The following is a 13951-nucleotide window of genomic DNA, read 5'->3' on the forward strand; positions in this document are numbered from 1 at the left end:
AGAAAATTGAGATAGGTTAAGAAAGGAAAATCTGCAGTGACATTCAGGGAACATTTAAGAACAAAGCAGAGGCCATTCAATGACGTGAGGAGAGAGAGAAAGCAAATTCAGCCTCCATGTGATTCAGGCTTCGCTGATTCGGTGTTTTCATTTCTTCAAAGACTTATTTGCGGTAGCTCTTCATATATTTAACAAGCCAGCCTGTGCCTCGTGTTTTATAAATACAAAATGAGAATACAGGTTTTTTTTTAACAGCAAGAACACACAATAATCTGAATAATGCTGAGAAAGCATCATAATTTGGTACAATATAGTTGATGTATAAGAAAAGAACTTTTCTGGATACAATATGCATAGTTATCTTAGAACTTGAGAAAATACACATAAACTATGAAGACATTATCAAATATAATCATGCTGAGAAAGCAGAAAACTTCACCAGAACCTAAATAAACACTCATAAATAAAATATATATTTTATTACAACCTGCATTGCAAACTAGATGGGAAATTTGTTTCAGGTTGAAGTCAATAGCGCTTTAAAATGTGTTTTATTAATATTAGACACATTTGGAGATGTTTAGAGGGAGGGTTGCAAGTAGTTTCTTTAAGGCCCCGAGAGTTCTCTAGCATGAGTGTCTTTAACCTCTGACTTTTCAAAGCTGCCCAGGTCTTAGGGGCTTGTTTTTTATTGTAAGGATAGGAAGGTCTGGGAAATGCAAAGCCATCTCCATTGAATTACTGCATAAATGAATCATGTCATTCAAAGTAGAATTTTATTTCCTACAATAATCTACTTTTTAAACATACATATATTCTTATTTATTTCAGAGAGGAAGGGAGAGGGAGAGAGAGATAGAAACATCAATGATGAATGAGAATCACTGATTGGCTGCCTCCTGCACACCCCACACTGGGGTTCGAGCCTGTAACCTGGGGATGTACCCTGGCTGGGAATCGAACTATGACCTCCTGGTTCATAGGTCAATGCTCAACGACTGAGCCACACTGGTTGGGCAAATATCTATATATATTTAAAATAAGACTTTATTTTTTTAGAGCAGTTTAGGTTCACCGTGAAAATGAAGTGAAAGTGTAGATATTTTCCCTCTGTGTTCACACATGCATAGCTTCTGCCCAGTTGGTATAGTTGTTACAATTAATGAACCTACATTGACACATCATATACATTATGCTTCACTCTTAGTGTCTTACATTCTATGAGTTTAAACAAATGTAAAATGACAGGTATCCATCATTATGGTATCATACAGAATATTTTCACTGCCCTAAAAATCTTCTGTGCTCTGCCCATTGATCCCTCCCTCCCTCTCTCTCCCCACCGTAACCCCTGGCAACCAGGGGTTTTTACTGTCTCCATAGTTTTGCTTTTTTCCAGAAGGTCATATAGTTGGAATCATACAGAATGAAGCCTTTCAGATTGGTTTCTTTCACTTAGTAATATGCGTTGAAGGTTCATGAGTTGATATTTTCATGAGTTGATAGCTCATTTCTTTTTAGCACTGAATAATATTCCACTATCTGGAGGTAGCACATTACTCGCTTATTCACCTACTGAAAGGTAATAATATACTTTCAATCACAAACAGTGCAAATAACATGGAAGTAGGATGACATGTGTAAACTCTCAGAGTTTTAGGGTCTAAGACCTAAATCATGTCACAGGAGTAAGCTGTGAGATGGGTTTAAATGTTGTTTCTACCACTTCTGAGGATAATTAATACATACTTCAAAGGGGCCCTGAGGAATAGGAAAGATGACATGCCTAAAAACTCATAGCATGGCACTACACATATAGTAAGAGTTCTGTACATGTTGGTTGAATCTGAATATGAATTGAACCTGAAGTTAGACATGTCCAGTCCTTGAGGGCAAATATATGTGGCTTCTAATTCCCTTACTGCCCCCACCATACCCAACCAAACTCCTGGAGTAGCATTCAGGGAAGAGTGGGTTTCTAATCCATCTGAGTGATCTTTCTCTCAGAAGATCTCAAAATTCTTCTTAGACATAACATCTTTCTCAGATTGTAAAGAATCACATATTGTCTTTAAAGCATCAGTTTTCAAACATGAGGAGATTTTACTTGTTTATTTTATTTTGCTTTAAGGAAGGCAAGATGTATTAAACTGAAATTGTATGTGTAAGCACAATCTCTATACAATTAGTAAAATCTGTGTGTGTATGATGGTAGAGGTGAGTGGGTTTGGAACCCAGGAGGGTCTGGCCTCCAGCCAGCTTGCCTTCTCTCTAATGACCTACCTCCTCCACATCCCCGAGACCCACACAAATCCCAGAAATCCTGGGATAGTTTGAAACTTCTGTTCTAAATAAGCCTTCCCATGCCAGAATAGGAAAGTTGCCAGGAATATAGCGCGCATGACTGTCATCCCGTTCTTTCATCAGCCACATCAAAATATATGTAATCCTGGGAAAATCAGGATGTTAAATACCAGTCAGGTCACCATCTATTGAGAAGTCCCCGTTTTCATTTCAAATTCTTGTGATCTTTAAAACAATGTGGGGTCAGTAAATTAAGGAAGACTCAAAGTGGGATTTATTTCAAACAAACTTGTTAGCTCATTCTTAGTATTAGATTGGTGCCGAGTGAAAAATATGGAAGTCACATAGGGTATTTCTGATTTGGGCACAAGAGAACAACGCTGCACGATACAATATTCTGCAGGTTGGAATTATCTAATGGTTAGCACCTAGTTGCAGACATCCTAAAAAACAAAAAAACAAACAAACAAACAAAACTATGACAAGAGACACAATCCATTTGGGCCTAAATTGAGCAAAGCAGACATAGTGACATGAGGGTGTTATAGACGAGGCCTTGCCCTGATGTCAATTTCCATCTCCCAAGAGGAAAGTATAAAGTATTATTATATTCCATAGTAATTACATATGTGAAAGCAATGTCTTTTGTAAGAAAGTTCTGGCTAAAACCATAGTTTCAAGGATCTGGATAACAGCTTTCCAGTAGCTATTTGTATTTTTTCTTTAGGTTGACTATCAGCCATATCTTTATTTACAGAAATATGCTCCACGAATTAAATCTAAGATGGTTACATTTCGGGAAGGAGAAAGACCCTCTTTGTTTGGCTGGAAGCAGACAGAAGACTATTTATATTAATCCTCTGTAGCCCTAAGCATCTTCCCTAGCAACACACTAAGTTAAACCATGGTAACTATTGAGTGAAAGTGACTATACAGCACTTTGAAAGTTAAGCTCTTCTTTTAAATAATACATACTGCTATTTTCACTCGTAAATTCATATCCAGGCAAGCCCTATTTATAAAAGGCAAGTGTTAAGACTATATAAGCTGTACTATTTCCTACACAGAGTATTATCCATTAATATAGCTTGCTTCATTCTCTTGAAAATGTGGGTGCTCTTAAATCAGTGAATGGCTTCTAATTTAATAAGTTCAGATCAATCTCGATTTATTACACTCTGCTCTTTTTTGCCCTTTCCATCTTAAAGTTTACACTACAGAGTTTTATTTAGTCCTTGACGTTGTGTTTGCTCTAGGAGAGATGCAAGAAAACTTTCCTGGAAGAATCATGTTTTCCTAGCTGTGAACTGTAGAGAAACAGAATGTGTGGGGTTGTGAGACACTGAGAAGGGCAACTTGGAAACAAAGCCTGCTGCTCAGCCTTATGGCTGAGAGATCTGAAAGTGCCAATATTCTGGTCTGGGAGGATGGCTGAGTCTCTTAAATATCCATGCTGTTGTGTGATTAGCCACAGAAAGGAGAAACTGTGAGTCACAGAAATGTAAACAAATTAAAACAAATTAATGAAAACCCAGAAAAAACAAAACTGTGATTCAGTGCAGTACGCAGGGATAAGATGAGGTTTCATTTCCAATCACCACAGATTATACATCAAGGCTCACCGGAAAGTTTTAGGAATTCACCACAGGACTCAGATTCAAGATGAAAAACCAAGTACATGCATTGAACTTAGCCTTCCTGCTCTTGTGTCCTATTGAAATGGTAGGAAAGGTACTAGCGTTTTAAATGAACCTATAACAATGCTGTCAAGAAAGGAATCGGGCAGGACAGAAAATCCAAAGGAACCAGGACTATTCTGCTGCAGGCATGGTGACCTGGGAGAAAGCACATGTGAGCAAATGAACCAAGAAAACAGAGGAGTTTAAACAGCATTTCAAGTCTGTAGTGTTTAATGAAATTTCAAGATCTCGTTCCACTAACACAAAAAGCAGGAATTGGGCCTAGGCCACTTACCAGTGGAATCAATAAGGAACTGAATGCAGACCTGCTGAGCCAGTTGGCCCATTGGAACTTCCAGAGTTATAATGGCTAATGTCTACTGAGGACTTGCAAAAAGCCAGGTACTCGTTGAATCTTCTTAACAACTCTCTGAAGTAGATATAATAATAATTATGATTTGTTAAATAAAGAAACTGAGGCACAGAGAGCCTAAGCAACTTGTTTATGGTCACGTGTTTATGGCTAGTAAGTGATAGAACAGAAATTCAAACCCAAGAACAGTGTGGCTTCAGAAAACAAGTTCTTAGTAGCCTAGCTATACAATACTGCCACAGAAGGACGGCCAAAGACTGCTCCTTTAGGAAATGGGGTGGGGAGGGGCGGGGGTCAGAGTCAGGATGGCAGATGAGCACAAGCCGCAACCTAACCTTCCTGCACCATCCCCAGAAATAACAGCAACAAAAAAGTTTTAGTACGCATTTCTATAGTAAAAAGCAAGGAATACCTTGATGGGATCAGACATTTTCAAGACTCCTGAAAGACCAAAGTCAAATGGTATGAAAGAAGGAAACCACAAACCAAAGAACATGCTACTTACAAAAGGGCTACTGAAAAAAAAGCCTTGCAGTACGAGCATCAACCTATGAGGTCAAGGTTCGATTCCTGGTCAGGGCACATGCCCAGGTTACAAGCTCAATTCCCAAGAGCAAATAAATGATTCTCTCTCATCATTGATGTTCCTATCTCTCCCTCCTTCTCCCTTCCTCTCTAAAATCAAAAAATATATACATTTTTTAAAAAGAGAGAGAGATGAGGCCAAAAGTGCCAAAAGCCCAGAGGTGGCAGTTAGTGGGAGAGGAGTGAGCATTGGGACAGACAAGTGCCCCACTCTGCCCTTGCGCTATGCTGGTGAGCTTCCAAAATGGTGGCCCCAGCGAGAACCATGACTATGGACAAAGAGCAAAGCCCTGAGTAAGAGGAGGAGACACAGGTATCCATTAAACCCAGAAAACTGCTTACATCCTCTAGACACGAGCACTCTGCCTCTTCTCCAGTCACTCATTAGACAGCAACACTGACTCTCTCCCACAAGCAGCCTTCACAGACAAGCTAACAGGGAAGCCTGAATCTGAAGAAGAAGAATCCAAAACCACAAGTCACCAATATTTGATGTAGAATGTCACCACAAGTGACAAAGGAAAGCACTTGCACCCTGAGGTAACAGAATAAAGCTCTAGGGTAGGTCTAAATATTTCCTCCAAAGACATAAAAGTGGACATAATGTCCATAAACCAAGGGTAGATCATGAAACTATAATCTGATCATTTAACAAGACAGGGGTGCCCCCTCTCACCACTCCTCAATAACTAAGTAGCAAGATAGACAAGTTATAAAGATATTGATTAATTAAGACCAACCACCAGAAGATTAGAAATAGAGAGAGAGAGAGAGAGAGTGTGTGTGTGTGAGAGAGAGAAATGGAACACAATAGTGAATCCAGAAATCAACTCACACAAAGTAAATGGAAAAAGGATAGTCTTTTAAAAAATGAACTATCCAAGAAAGAGCAACCAGAATGAAAAAAAAATGTTTTGAAAAGTATGGCAACTAGACAGTAGTACAGTGAAGGCCTGGGGGTAAAGGAGGTCAATGGGGGTGGGAAGAGAAAGGAGACACCTGTAAAACTTTCAACAATAAAGACACATTTTTAAAAAGTATGGAAACTAGAGAACAAAATAGGATAACAGATGGATGAAATAAATTCAAAGATATCACTAGTCACAGTAAATGTGCATGGGTTTAAAGAGCTTTAAAATAAAAGACATTAATACAACAAGGATTAAAAAGAACAGCAAGAACTATTATAGCAACAAAATTCTGGATGCTGGAACAGAAAGATAAGTGGTTACTGACTTAGCATTCCAAACATTCCTGCGACTAAAACAGAGCCTGGACTACTAGGAAGACAGGATACGGCTGAGGGATGGGTTGCTGTAGGAAAAACAGAGAAGTGAACATCTAGGACGGTACATATAGAATCTTGAGACCCGTTGCCCTGCTCCCAGGTGGATCCCAGATGTTTTTAGTGATGCTTTTACCATCCAGACAGAATATTAAGAGGTTCTCCTTTGGGAAATACTAGCAGCCCCAAAGAACAGAGCAAAGAATACTGACATCAGGGGTTCCCCAATTAAATGGCCTGGTCCGTCTCCTTGGGAGGCCAGTAGTTAAGAAGCCTGACCCCTGTTCACAAAGCTTTCTATCAGCTCTTTAGTGCTCCATCCTTAAATGAGCACAGAAATAAGAATCAATATATATCTGCGGAAAGCCTACCAGGGAAGATCAAAGCCACATTCAGAATGAAGGAAGTTGGAGGAAAAAGTCTGTTTTAAAGAAAACTTTGAAAAATACTCTCATTGCCCTGGCCGGCTTGGCTCAGTGGAGAGAGTGTCAGCGTGTCGACCTAAGGATTCAGTTCTGGTCAAGGGCACATGCCTGAGTTGCAAGCTCCTCCCCTGCCCAGGCCCTGGTTGAGGTCCTGCAGGAGGCAACCAGTCAATGTGCTTCTTTCACATCAATGTTTCTCTTGTCTTTCCCTCTCTCTTCCACTCTCTCTAAAAAATCAATGGAAAAATATTCTCAGGTGAGGATTGAAAAAATAAAAAGAAAAGTAAATGAAGGTACTATCATTAATATTCTCAGAGAAATCAGATAAAATAAAATTAGGGTGTTTTAAATAAGGAGCATTCAGAGCAAAAATATCACTTAAGATTGGACATATTATGGATAAATATTCGAACAATGGAACAAAAACTTTCAGAGGGTAAAAACAGGTGCATAGAAAAAAGAGGAAGAATTAAACTTGCATCAGACTTCTTACTGACAATACTGGTGACTTGAAAAGAATAGAGTAATGCTTTCAAAAAACTTGAGAGAAATGGGTTCCAATGCAGAATCAATTTAAAATTCGTTAATTATCAAGTAAACATGAGGGTAGAATAAAGATATTTCCAGAGATGTTAGGTGTCAAAACGTTTATCCCATTGCACTCACTATTTCTTAAAAAGCTACTGGTGGAGGTATTCCATCAAAATGAGTAAATGAAATAAGAGATAATATATGAGATTCTGGAACATGAAATCCAACCCAAGTGAGGTGAGGAAATTCCAAAAATGATGGCAAAATGACACCGTAGGAAGATAACCATGCAACAAGCCTAGGAAGAAACAGGTTCAAATGAAAGAAGTTCAAGAATTTTCAGTAGAGAATTATCCAAAAAAAGATAAAATTTATGGCATACCACATGTGCTCAAATATACATAGCAAAAGGATACTTAAACAATTCACAGAAACTTTGGGTATAAAATATACATATATTTTAAAAGCTAACATTCAAAAAACAACGCCAGGGAGAGTGAAAAGATGTGCATAAAAAGCTAATATTGATCTAATTAAAATTATGTATAAGTTCATTAGAAAGATCGGAGGAAAAGACTGCAAATGTTATAAATTATGACCATGAAAGATAAGAATAAGACTTTTTTGAAAGTAGAAAAATGAAGGGATTGTGGTTGAGATTCTATATGTACTAAATTTCTCACAGCTCACAGTTAAGGACTAAAGGTGTCATCCAAATTACTAGAGGCTCAGTGCACGAAATCGCTCAAGACCCTAGACCAGTGCTCGGCAAACTGCGGCTCGCAAGCCACATGTGGCTCTTTGGCCCCTTGAGTGTGGCTTTTCCACAAAATACTGACTTCTGTACATGGGCCATGAAGTTTCAATTACACTGGACATGCGCACCCACACGTGGTATTTTGTGGAAGAGCCACACTCAAGGGGCCAAAGAGCCACATGTGGCTCACGAGCCTCATGTGACTTGTGAGCCGTGTATTTTTCATCATCATATACTGTGTTTTTGTCGCTCGAATGAATTTTATTATCTCTTCAAGGTTCTTCACTTACGTACATCTTAAGAGATATCATCTAGGGGTAACATGTTCTCAAAAAATTAGGGTTAGCACGCAGAAGAATTCTGAGTCAGAGATTTTGCTGGTTTGGGCACGCACTCACAAAAAGCTTGCCCACCCCTGCCCTAGACCCACCGTGCTGGCAAGACTGAGACCTGCCACGCTATGAGACCCATCAATGCACCTCCTGGTGACCAGTCGTTTGGTTGTCACCCCGTTACAGCATTACGGCCACTGGACTTTTAAAATATAGACTAGTGACCCAGCGTGCAAAATTGCGTGAGACCTGGGGCCCCCGAGTCCTGGCATGCCATGGGAACACGAGTCAAGTCCCTGCCCACCCGTGCGCTCCTCACCGCACACGCAGCCCCACCCACCTGCGTGCGCCTTGCTGCACACGCAGCCTTCTGGTGACTGGTCTTTACAACCACTGGGTTTTTATTATATTGATAGATAATTCATAAATATTTTATTTAAGTTTAAAAAAAGCACGGAAAGATATAAAAACAGAAGGAGTTAAAAGTAGTATTAGTACTCTCTTTGAGAAATGGGACTAGGGGGAGGGAGAGATGACAACTATTTTGTTGTTAATCCTCACTTGAGGATATCTTTCCATTAATATTTAGACAGAGTGAAAGGGAAGGGGAGAGACAGAGAGAGACACACACATTGATTGGTTGCTTCCTGCACATACCCTGCTTAGGGCCAGGGATGGAACCTGCAACTGAGGTATGTGCACTTAACTAGGAATGGAAGCTGCTATCCTTCAGTCCATGGGCTGATGCGCTATCCACTGAGCCAAACCAGCTAGGGCAACAACTATTCTTTTTCACTCTGTATTTACTTCCCTTGTAGTTTGAATACTTTCACTACTCTGCTGTAGTTTGAATCCCACCAAAATTCGTATGTTGAAATCCTAATCCCTCAAGGCCATGGTATCAGTAAATGGGGCCGTTGGAAGTTGAATAGATCATGAGAGTGAAATTCTCATGAATGGGATTGGTGCTCACAGAGCCCTCTAGACCCTCCCACCACGTGAGGATGCACTGAGAAGCCGGTGGCCTGAAGAGGGCCCTCACCTGGGTGAATGGCACCCTGATCTCATACTTCCAGCCTCCAGAACCGTGAGAATGAAATTTCTGTTGTTTAGGCGTTACCGGGTCTGTGGTATTTTATTATATGAGACTGAGCAAACTAACAGTATGCCTAGATAAAACTTTAATTTTTATAAAGAACTAGCTTAAAATGAAAGAAATAAAGCAAGGGTGGGCCCTCATCAAGAAGGAATTGGTACTATACCTTCCAATAGATAATGATATATCCGTGCAATAGCTGGCAGATGCTAGGAAAACCAAAGGGGAACTCAAGACCCTCATGAGAGGATGTCTACAATGTGATATTGGGGAAATTTTTTTCATTCATTTATTCAACCAATGTTAATCAAGGGGCTATTATGAGCCTGGAACTATGTGAAGTACTGGTTATATATTGGAGAATACTAGTTCTTTTTGGAGCTTACAGTCTGGTGGAGAAGATAAACAATAAAATAAAGATCAAAATAAGTGTATAGTTACATTAGAATTTCTGTACAGAGACTGAGTCCTAAGCAAAGGCCTCCCAGTTACAGAAAAAAATATATAATAAGATCAATTTTGTTAAAATATTATATAAAAATAAAAGTATGCATTATTGATTTAGGTTTATGCATACATAGAAAGACTAGAAATAATCACCAAAAGGTCAGAATCAAGAGCATTAGGTAGAGTTTCATTTTTTACTTTCTACTTTTGTTTCAGGGAAGTATTAATTGTGTAATTTTTATAAGTTGAAAATGAAAAATAACACAAATTCTTAATACAAATAAGTAGAGCTGATCAAGAAAGTAAATAATTGAGCAATATACTCTTTATCCCTTCTAGAAGAAAAAAAATTAAAACATTTTTCTCCATGGATAGAATTGTCTACATTATATTTCTAGAAAAAAAAGAAGAATTCTATTATTTATTATACTTGACTAATTATATTTATTGTTAATGAACATAATAAAAAGGCACTTAGCCAAAGGGGTTTTCTAGAGTGTTAATTTGCACTTCATTAAAAATATTGAATACCTGGGCATTAATTCTTATTTCTGTATCATAGGCCTCTTGTGCTGTAATTAATTTTTTTAATGAGACAAGTCAGTATTTTGCAAACCTTTAAACTCTAGTAATTCAATTCACTTATATTCAACAAACTTCTGACAAGTCTGTGTGGCAGGACCTGAGGGACACAAAGATGAATAAGACAGAAAAGCAGCTTACGAGAAATTCACAGGAAGTCTCAATGTCTAAATAAGGGTCTCCCCATCTCTTGAGAATCAAGGGAATATTTTACAGTTAGCCTGTGGTTGTTATCTTCTCATTTCTGTATCAAGTTATTAGTTTATTTTTGAAGGTAGCCAAGAGTCATGTGGTTCGTTTGGTTAATGGAGGTTTGAAATGTGGCCCCGGCGGCATAAAACTTAATTTTGATATTTGACACTGTGCTCTTTTCTGTTGAACAATAACAACAACTGAAATTAGAGTTATGCCGTTACATGAATGTAACCAACCCCATTTGTGTGTACCAATGTCATAGCCTTTGCATTTATGTTCCCAGCTGGATTTGCAGAGATGTACCAACTGTGTAGGTGGAATACTGGCTCTGCCTCCTTTAGGCTTCATTTTGCATTGATATGAATTCAGCTGCAGACCTTTATTAGGTGAGCAGGTGTAATTCTCTCACATGGTTTATGGTCTCCGGAGACCAAAAATATCCAGCACCCCAGTGTTTGTATCTTTCTTATAGCACTTAAGGTTTCATGTACTAATTTATATGCTTACATGTCTATCTTCCTCCTCTAGAATGTAGGTACAGTGCACAATGTCTGGAAGTAAATTTTTGATTACTAAGTTTTTAATAAATAAAATTAAGTTTACTTAGTGGACAGTCTACTGTGCGGGTATAATATGAAACATTATTTTAAATTTTATTGATTCTTTAGAGAGAGAGGAAAGGAGAGGGAGGGAGGAAAAGAGAGATAGAGGGAGAGAGGAAAAAAATATTGATTTATTGTTCCACTTATGCATTCATTGGTTGGTTCTTACATGTGCCCTGATCAAAGATGGAGCCTGCAATCTTGGTGTATCGGAACAATGCTCTAACCAACTGAGCTCCCCAGCCAGGGCTGAAATATTTCTTGTTTCCACACTTTCACCCCATTTTCCCAAGGCACTGAATTTTTAACTCAGTATTTGAAGAGCATCTTTGAGGCCTTGTTAACAGAAGCAACATGTATTAATTTCTTTTTATGTTGCAGGCCATGTGCCAAATATGCATGTGTGTATTTATTTACACAGGATTTGAACCCACGCTCTTCTGTCTTTGGAGCCTAAGCATTTAGCCACTGGTTTATACTAAAGGTGGAGCAGAGAAAATAGGAAAGAAATGCATTAATCTCACGTAGTGGTGGGGACAGGCAGAGCCACTTAGAAAGGCATGGCTATGACTAGAATGCTAATCTCTGACTTAGGCAGAGTTGATTCCAGTAACATGGAATTCCTTTGCTTGAATAAGAATAATGTACTTGAAAAGTCATTCTGTTATGTTTCTCAGGCAGCATTTAGCCACTTATCATTTATTGACACCATGGAAATAAGTACAACTCATTTTGTAATTTGTAGAAATATGCATAATGAACTATTTACAATACTTAGACCCATAATTATACTGTGTAATGATAGCATAATGCGCTTTTTAACAAGAGTTGATAAAAGTAATTTTTTGTGAGTTTTTTCAGACCTTTTTTAAAATCCCAATGTTTAATTATTAGTATTTTCTTTTTCTTTTAGTAAAACTAACATTTTAGTTAAACTCCTTCTTCCCCTTCTCATTTTAAATCGTTGGCATCAGAAAGGCCCGAGTTTACATCTTGGTTCTACCACTCTCTAATTGCATGTTACTTAACCTGCCTAAGCATAAGGTATGCACATACAAATCAGGAAAAAGAAGTCCTAACCTGCCGTGTTCTTTGGGAAGAAGAGATAAAATGCATGAAGCCCCTAGCACAGGGTCTGGAGCCTAGTAATGGCGATGATTATGATAATGATGATGATGATATTAACAACCTTCATTGAGTATTACTATTTGCCATATACTTCTCTCGTGCTTTATATGAATACACTCATTTATTTCATACAAAGAAGTGAGTAGTAGTCACTGTACTAATAGTACTCAGTTTGAGGTTGGAATACCCTTGCCACCATTTTCCTATCAGAAACACAGTGATGGGAGGTTTTTAAAAGTCATTGTAGCTCTTTGGTACTTACACAAATGAATTTGTAAACTTGCACAGAAATATTTAAAGCGGCTTTGTTCATAATTGCCAACTTATAAGCAACCAAGTTGTTATTTTATTGGTGAATAGATAAATAAACTGTGGTCATTTATACAATGAATTATTTTTAAGCAGCAACAACAAAAATGTACTCTCAAGCCACAGATACACATGGAGGAACCTAAAATGCATATTGCGGAGTGCAAGAAACCAATCTGAAGATGTTTCGTAATGTATGATTCCAATGACATGGCATTCTAGGAAAGGCAAAAGAGGTTCAGGAGGGAGGGAGGGGTAAACAGGTGGAGCAGAGGGATTTTTTAAGGATTCTGTATGATACTGGAATGGTGGATACATGACAAACATTTGTTAAAACTCACAGAATATACAAAGAGTGAGCTCTAATATAAACTATAGATTTAATTAAAAATAATGTACTGAGCCCAGGCAATGAGGCTCAGTGGTTGAGCTTCAACCAATGAACCAGGAGGTCACAGCTCGATTCCCAGTCAGAGCACATACACAGGTTTCAGGCTCGATTCCCCGTTTGGGGCATGAAGGAGGCAGCTGATAAATGATTCTCTCTCATCATTAATGTTTCTCTCTCTTCTCTCTCTCTCTCTCCCTCCCTCCCTCTCTGGAATCAATAAAAATATATTTAAAAAATAAATTTAAAAATTACTCAAGAAAAATATTACTCTTAGAAACTTAACATGTCTTCTTTTTTAAAAAGTATCTTTTTATATATTTTAGAGAGAAGAGAGGGATAGAGAGACAGAAACATCGATGAGAGGGAGACATCGATCCACTGCCTCCTGAACACCCCCCACCCAGGATGGAGCCTGCAACCTGGGCATGTGCCTTGACCAGGAATCAAACCAGAGACCTCTTGGTTCATGGGTGGAAGCTCAACCCTGGGCCACACCCATGTGACAAAACTTAACATTTCTGTGGGCTAACTGAGTGTGCACACAGAAATAGCTGGTAGAGAACCCACAAAATAATATTTCTATGTGCAAGCTACAACAGGGCTGAGTACTGAAACTCTGAGGACTCCCCGAGGAGAAGATTGCACTGAGCCGGATGGGGTCCATTTGATGAGCTCATGACAGTGCTCTGTGAACTGCGGTCACCACAGGAGAGTTCACTGTGGTTATTACCATCTTCCTGGGAGATACCAGCTTCAAGCCGCATTTGGGAGGAAGCGGAATCTACAGATTTGGCAGAGGGGATTAGAGAAGAAACAAAACCTATAGCTGGAAGAAGAAACAAGAAGAAATGAAAAACAGATTTGCTTAGCCCCTAGAGGAATAAAGAAAACGGAGGCAAACAGGTAAAGGAGGTAGAAGTGGGAAAGCGG

This window comes from Myotis davidii, unplaced genomic scaffold (genome assembly GCF_000327345.1).
Source record: "Myotis davidii unplaced genomic scaffold, ASM32734v1 scaffold185, whole genome shotgun sequence".
NCBI classification, from domain to species: Eukaryota; Metazoa; Chordata; class Mammalia; order Chiroptera; family Vespertilionidae; genus Myotis; species Myotis davidii.